The following is an 8,855-nucleotide window of genomic DNA, read 5'->3' on the forward strand; positions in this document are numbered from 1 at the left end:
GCATCACATTAAATATTTTCTTTCCTTTGACAACTACTCTGTTAATATGCGCCCCCAATATTATTTGAGTGTCAAACCAGCCCCCCAGGAACCTAAACCCTCCCACCCTCTCCAGATTCCTGCCATACAACTTCAAGTATATTTCCTCCCCAACCTTCCTTTTAGAAAAAAACACAGTCTGTGTTTTCTCAACTGAAAACTTGAAGCCCCACCTGAGGGACCACTGCTCAACTTCACTAATCGCTTCTTGAACTCTTCTGGCTGTATGGGTAATATTTCTCCCTCTCTTCCAGAATGCCCCATCCATCATCCACAAAAAATGTACTCCCAATATCAGGTCTCACCTGGGAGAATACATTGTCAATCATAATGGAGAACAACAAAGGACTAATGACACTTCCCTGGGGGGTACCATTATCTACCTCATACCTTTTTGACATAGAGCTCCCCACCCCCATGTTATCCAGCTTGATAAGTAGGCACAACTACAGCCTGCTTCCAACTTCCAGGCAGTTCCCCTTCCTGCCACACCTTATTGTAAAGGTCCAATACTTTCCCCATCGCAGTGTCACTGAGATGAGCCATCATGATGTAACACATCTCATCCTTCCCAGGAGATGTTACCCCAGCTTTAGCTAATGCTCTCTTCATCTCAGCCAACGTAAAAGGGCCAGTCAATGTATCCCCCACCATCTCTCTCTGATCCAGCACCCCCGTATGTTCTCCTCTGACCCTCTCTCTCCCATGCTGACCCTCTTCTGTCAGATTATTTGAGCTGTGCACCTTCACAAATGCCTGGGATAACATCTCTGCCTTCACCATCTCGCTCACTGAAACAATCTCCTCACTTTTCAGCACAGGGAGATCCCAATCTCGTCTGACCCCACTCATTCTCTTAATCCCCCATACCTCTCCCACAGGAGTGGTCCTGCCTATGTTTCCACAGAACCGGCGGCAATACTCCCTCTTAGCTGTCCTAATGATCCTCCTTACTACTGCTTGTGCTTGTTTATACTGAATCAAGTGCTGGTAATTATTGGACCTTGTAAACATTCTGAAAGCCCTGTTCCTACACTTCACTGCTTCTCTACACTCTTCAGTCCACCAGGGAACTGCGTTACCCTTTCTCCCCCCTGTACCCATAGGAATCACCTGCCTTGTGGCCCCTACTATTGCTCCTCTTACTCCATCATTCACTGTTTCTATATCTGAATTAAGATCAACCTGAGACAGCTCCTGTTCACTCAACTCCTGAAACTGACCCCACTCCGCTTTCCCAAATATCCATCTCCTCAATCAATTTCCTACTGAATCTTCCACCCTCAATCCTACAGTACACATGATAGGATAGTGATCACTACCCCCTGTAGATTCCTCCAAAACCTCCCAACTACATCTGACAGCCATTGAACTTGAGATCAAAGTAAGATCCAGAGCAGATTAATTTCCAGTTACTGGGTCAATCATGGTTCCTCGGTCGTCATTAAGACTCACAAGCCCTTTCTCATCCAATAGTTACTCCAACACTTGTCCATTTACATCAGTCCGTAACCCTCCCCAGAGCGTACTATGTGCATTAAAATCCCCACACATTACCCTTCTCCTATCTTGACCTTCTACATTCCCAAGGGTAGTCTCTTTTACATTCCCAACTCTACTCTCTTACACGGGTTGTAATAGTTCACTATTACCATAGTCCCACCCCCTCTCAACCACACCTCTACCACTACATACTCCTGTTCAACTCCCTCTCCCACACACCTATATGGGAACCCCGTTTTATAAAGGTAGCACACCCTCCTCCTCCCCCTGCTACCCTATCTCTAGAGACATATCACATCAGGTTTGGCTGGTAACTCCTCAATAAACTGTTTGAACTCTTGCCCATTAGTCATCAAACTTCTGGAATTCCATTGAAGGATTAACACCATTATGAAAATTAACCAATACATGATTCCTGGCTGGAATGATTCTCAATCTTATTGAGGTCATCCTGTACATTTTCCCATGTCAGTCCTGTGATCCCAAGATACCTCACTGCCTGCACCACTATGATCTGTATCTTCTTCGATTGTAATTTTTCTGTGAAACTGATTGCTGCTGTCACAAATGTAACAACCTTCCTCATGTCTACTACCATTCTTGTTCTCTCTCCCATTCTGCTCCCTACATTTACATTTCAGTCATTTAGCAGACGCTCTTATCCAGAGCGACTTACAGTTAGTGAGTGCATACATTATTATTTTATTTTTTTCATACTGGCCCCCCGTGGGAATCGAACCCACAACCCTGGCGTTACAAACACCATGCTCTACCAACTGAGCTACATCCCTGCCGGCCATTCCCTCCCCTACCCTGGACGACGCTGGGCCAATTGTGCGCCGCCCCATGGGTCTCCCGGTCACGGCCGGCTACGACAGAGCCTGGATTCGAACCAGGATCTCTAGTGGCACAGCTAGCACTGCGATGCAGTGCCTTAGACCACTGCACCACTCAGGAGTATATACATCACGCCCAACCTGCATCCCGATCTGCCCTGGAATACCTGCTCTTCTAGATCAAAATCAAATCACATTTTATTGGTCACATACACATATTTAGCAGATGTTATTGCGGGTGTAGTGAAATGCTTGTGTTCCTAGCTCCAACAGTGCAGTAGTAACTAACAATTCACAACAATACACACAAATCTAAAAGTAAAAATCGGAATTAAGAAATATATAAATATTAGGATGAGCAATGTCGGGGTGGCATTGACTAAAATACAGTAGAATACAGTATTTACAAATGAATTAGTAAAGCAGTATGTAAACATTATTAAAGTGACCAGTGATTCCATGTCTATGTACATAGGGCAGCAGCCTCTAAGGCCTCTAAGATACAGGGTTGAGTAACCGGGTGGTAGCCGGCTAGTGATGGCTATTTAACAATCTGATGGCCTTGAGATAGAAGCTGTTTCTCAGTCTCTCGGTCCCAGCTTTGATGCACCTGTACTGACCAGTTGCACAGGGCGGGTTAAGACCCAGGGCCCGAGCTTAAAGATGAGTTTGGAGGGTACTATGTTGTTGAAGGCTGAGCTATAGTGAATGAACAGCATTCTTACATAGGTATACTCCCGAGTGGCGCAGTGGTCTAAGGCACTGCATCGCAGTGCTAGCTGTGCCACTAGAGATCCTGGTTTGAGTCCTACCAACTGAGCTACACGGGGCCAAGCATGATACTGCAACTCTCAGCTCCTGCTCAATGTTTAGCTGGGACCTGTACTTGGTCTTCAGTGCAGCAACAGCAGAGAAGCCAGTCTCACAAAGATAAGATGTTGCAAAAGGAAGAAGAATGCCCATGGCCCTCTGCCCTAAGAGTGGATACTGCCTCTCTACACTCAGCCAGAATTCACTCAGTGTCTGTGATGTGAACCTCAGTCTCAATGTATAGTCAGACGTCATATCAATGAACTGGTCCTCCTCTGCAGAGCTGAAACCAGTTGGAGCTGGTGCATTGAAAGGATCTCTCACCCAGTCATATTGGGAACTGTTTTCAGGGAAGTACTTTTTAAAGAATCCCATCAGTGATGAAATATGCTCCTTAATATATGGAATCACTGAGGTGGCATCATAGTCAGTAGTGTCAACAAATTCATGCAGGTTCTCGAATGAATCAGTATTTCCTTCATCAAGTCGCCTGTCCCACATTGCAAGCGTTCGAGTGAAAGAGCTGATCTTGTCTGTGACCTGAGGTGTTTATCTTTCCCTTGAAGCTGTAGATTTAGTTCATTTAGCTTTCCAAATATGTCACTCAGGTAGGCCAGTTTTGCCAGGAAGTTCTCATCACTAACTTTTTCTGCGAGGTCATACTTGTGCTCCTGCTCCGAAAACATTATTATCTGCTCTCTGAGCTCAAAAACTCGGGACAAGACTTTTCCTCGTCACAGCCACCTTGCTTCACTGTGAAACAGCACAGCTTGATGTTCAGCTCCCATCTCCTCACAGATAGCAGAGAAGACTCTTGTTTTTAGTGGTCTGGTGATTGGGGTGTATTAGCGTGATTGGGGTGTAATGTCTTTAAGTGACGCCTTAATTTATTTGGCTTCATGCTGTCCGCTGCCAACATTTTTAGACACAGTAAACATACCGGTCTTTCCTCGTCTCCCACCGTAGTCGCAGTGAAGCCAAGCGCTACATACGCTTAGTCATATTTCCTTGTCTTAGCTTTCGGGAGACTTACGTTTGTCTCATCTCCGTCTCTCTCCGCCTTTCTTTTCATTTACATTTTAGTCATTTAGCAGATGCTCTTATCCAGAGCGACTTACAGTTAGTGTTGATGATCACAAGTTTACTGGAGAACGGAGACCAAGTAGAGACTTTCGGACAAGGTGGATAATTGTATAATATAAGGCAGTTTATTCAGAGGTAAAGATATCTGTAAATAGCGTGCACGGACCCGTTCGTCAATCTCGTAGGGAGATATCTGAGAGCGAGCCCCTAAACATTGTGTGCTGACATTTTATACAATAAAATAAAGTAGGTTGATTCTAGTAGTTCTGATCTTCTGATTGGTCCTGATGAGTTGGTCGAGGTCACCTCCATTGCATTGGCTCTGAGTCGGGTTCTCTGTCTTTGTCACGATCGTCGAAAGGAGGAGACCAAAGCGCAGCGTGTTGAGCGAACATCGTAGACTTTATTTAATTAAAGAAACCACGATCAAAAACAACAAACCAAATAGGACGAAAGTGAAGTCCAAAATACTGATATACACTAACAGCAACAAGGAAACAATAACCCACAAAACACAGGAGAAAACACACAGAATATATATGGCTCCCAATCAGAGATAACGAGCCGACAGCTGACACTCGTTACCTCCGATTGGGAGTCATTGACTACAACACACAACCTAGAAATATAACCCATAGTCCTGCAAACATAGAAACACACCCAACAGAACTACCAACATAGAAAAACACCCAAATCCCCAACAAAACAACATACACTCTAGCTCACATACAAAAGTCCTAGAGCCAGAGTGTCACAGTACCCCCCCCTAAAGGTGCGAACTCCGGGCGCACCAACCCACAGTCTAGGGGAGGGTCTGGGTGGGCGTCTGTCCACGGTGGCGGTTCTGCCCCTGGTCGAGGTCCCCACCCCACCTTAGTCACCAGCCTCCCTAGCCTCCTCCACATTACCACCCCCCAACTAAACCCCACTGGGTTAAGGGGCGGCACCGGACTAAGGGGCAGCACCGGACTAAGGGGCAGTACCGGACTAAGGGGCAGTCCCGGACTAAGGGGCAGTACCGGACTAAGGGGCAGTACCAGGCTAAGGGACAGCACCAGGATAAGGGACAGCAACAGGATAAGGAGCAACACCGAGCTAAGAGGCAGCACCTGACTAAATGGCGGATCCTGGCTGGCTGGCTCTGGCGGATCCTGGCTGGCTGGCGGATCCTGGCTGGACGGCTCTGGCGGATCCCGGCTGGACGGCTCTGGCGGATCCCGGCTGGACGGCTCTGGCGGATCCCGGCTGGACGGCTCTGGCGGATCCCGGCTGGACGGCTCTGGCGGATCCTGGCTGGACGGCTCTGGCGGATCCTGGCTGGACGGCTCTGGCGGATCCTGGCTGGACGGCTCATGGCTGGCTGACGGATCTGGCTGCTCATGGCTGGCTGACGGATCTGGCTGCTCATGGCTGGCTGACGGATCTGGCTGCTCATGGCTGGCTGACGGATCTGGCTGCTCATGGCTGGCTGACGGATCTGGCTGCTCATGGCTGGCTGACGGATCTGGCTGCTCATGGCTGGCTGACGGATCTGGCTGCTCATGGCCGACTGACGGATCTGGCTGATCCTGTCTGGCGGAAGGCTCTGGCTGATCCTGTCTGGCAGAAGGCTCTGGCTGATCCTGTCTGGCAGAAGGCTCTGGCTGATCCTGTCTGGCAGAAGGCTCTGGCTGATCCTGTCTGGCGGAAGGCTCTGGCTTTGGGCAGACGGGCAGTTCAGTCCCCGTTGGGCAGACGGCAGACTCTGGCCGTCTGAGGCGCATCGTAGGCCTGGTGCGTGGTGCCGGAACAGGAGGTACCGGCCTGAGGACACGCATCTCAGGGCTAGTGCGGGGAGTCGGAACAGGGCATGCTGGACCCTGGGGACTCCCATAACGCCTAGTGCGGGGAGCCGGAACAGGGCATGCTGGACCCTGGGGACTCACCTCACGCCTATTGCGGAGAGCAGGAACAGGCCGGGCTGGGCTGGCGACGCGCACCGTATCCCTGGTGCGAGTGGCCGGAACAGGCCGGGCCGGGCTGGCGAAGCGCACCGTATCCCTGGTGCGTGGAGTAGGAACAGGCCGGGCTGGGCTGGCGAAGCGCACCGTATCCCTGGTGCGTGGAGTAGGAACAGGCCGGGCTGAGCTGGCGACGCGCACCGTACACTTGGTGCGTATGGCAGGAACAGGCCGAACCGGGCTGGCGACGCGCACCTTACACTTAGTGCGAGGGACCGGAACAGGCCGTACCGTACGGGGAACACACACTACTGGCTGCACCTCGGGACTAGGAACGGGCCGGACCGAACTGGTTACACACCCCAGTACCTCACGCCGTGCCTCAACACTTTCCTTCCCTGCTTTACCCAGTAGCCCCCTTGACCTGGTAGCCCACTGAATCCGTCCCTTCTCTGCCTCCGTCAGCCCCCTTAACCTGGCAGCCCTCTGACTCTGCCTTGTGGCAGCCTCCTGCTGCTCCGTCGCCCAAGCCATGTGCCCCCCCCAAAAAATTTCTTGGGGTTGCCTCTCTTCCACGGGCTTCCAGCCTCGCCTTCGCGCTGCCTCCTCGTACCACCTCCTCTCGGCTTTGGCTGCCTCCAGCTCTTCACGAGGGCGGTGATATTCCTCCGGTTGTGCCCAAGGACCCTTTCCAGCCCGAATCTCCTCCCATGTCCAAAAATCCTTAGGAGGCGTCCATAACTCCTGTGTCCAGACCCTTTGCTCCTGGACGCGCTGCTTGGTCCTTTTAAGGTGGGTTATTCTGTCACGATCGTCGAAAGGAGGAGACCAAAGCGCAGCGTGTTGAGCGAACATCGTAGACTTTATTTAATTAAAGAAACCACGATCAAAAACAACAAACCAAATAGGACGAAAGTGAAGTCCAAAATACTGATATACACTAACAGCAACAAGGAAACAATAACCCACAAAACACAGGAGAAAACACACAGAATATATATGGCTCCCAATCAGAGATAACGAGCCGACAGCTGACACTCGTTACCTCCGATTGGGAGTCATTGACTACAACACACAACCTAGAAATATAACCCATAGTCCTGCAAACATAGAAACACACCCAACAGAACTACCAACATAGAAAAACACCCAAATCCCCAACAAAACAACATACACTCTAGCTCACATACAAAAGTCCTAGAGCCAGAGTGTCACAGTCTTCAGATGTTCAGCCTAAGAGAAGGGGGTTTTTGTGTGTGTGTGTGCTTAACAATGATGATGTGTGTGTGTGTGTGTGTGCGTGTGTGTATGTGTGTGTGTGTGTGTGTGTGTGTATGTGTGTGTATGTTTAACAATGATGATGTGTGTGTGTGTGTGCGTGTGTGTATGTGTGTGTGTGTGTGTGTGTGTGTATGTGTGTGTATGTTTAACAATGATGATGTGTGTGTGTGTGTGTGTGTGTGTGTATATGTGTGTGTGTGTGGGGGTGTGTGTGTGTATGTCCTCAGAGCAAGAAGTCGTGAGTTGGGAGAACTGAGAGACCTATGGCGTGGGTGTTGTCCATAGCCACCTGCTGATAAGGCCGACAAGATAGAAGTCTTTGTGCATTGTATTAAATACAAAGGCCCAACACAAGATGGGTCATGCACAAGATTTTAGTCAGACCAAGCTATAACATTATATATTTACTACGACAAATCCCTCTCTTCACGTCTCCCCAGAGACGTGACCAAGTAACAGTAAAGAAGAAAAACTTAAGACGTGACACAAGCTAACAGTGTAATTGGCAAAATAGGGAAAACTTTATCAGAAGATAAAGTTTTGATTCCCCCTCTTCACGTCTCACAAGAGACGTGACATAAAGCTTAAATGCTGCAATTTGGCAAAATAGGGAAAACTTTATCAGAAGATAAAGTTTTAATTCCCCCTCTTCACGTCTCACAAGAGACGTGACACAAGCTTAATAGTGCAATTGGCAAAATAGGGAAAACTTTATCAGAAGATAAAGTTTTACATTCCCCCTCTTCACGTCTCACAAGAGACGTGACAAAAAGCTTAAATGCTATTCATCATCCAGATATCCTTGGTCAGCATCGTCAATAGCAAGCAAAGGAAACATCTGACCGTTATCTGCAGGATGTGGATCAATAGCGGTGGTTATAATCCTGGTTGTCAGCGTCCGTATGCATGGAATGCAACAGCATCCACAAAGCACTAGAATTGCAGCAAAAACAGAGATGGATACAAGTATAGAAGAAACAAGCGTTTTATATTTACCAAACGCATCCATCCAAGAGTCCCACATTGAAGTATCCACCCCTGAGTGGCTCTTCATTTTGCCATTAAGAGTTCGTAACCCTTCCAGGGCGACAGTCAAGCTGCCATCTGTGGCTGTATTGTTGGGAATAAAGGTACAACATTGTTCACCAAACATAGCACATACTCCTCCTTTTTCAGCCAGGAGCATGTCGACAGCAATACGATTTTGGAAAGCCATGAGAGAGGTCGCAGCCAACTGGCCATGCACCGCCTCAAAACCTTGTTGTGTCCAATTGCCTAATTTTTGAACATTAAAATGGACATAATTGATTCTGTCAACATTTTTATTAATCGTGCACCACCAGCAAAATGAAGATTCAAAACC

Source organism: Coregonus lavaretus, assembly GCF_964263955.1.
Source record: "Coregonus lavaretus genome assembly, chromosome: 8".
Taxonomy (NCBI): domain Eukaryota; kingdom Metazoa; phylum Chordata; class Actinopteri; order Salmoniformes; family Salmonidae; genus Coregonus; species Coregonus lavaretus.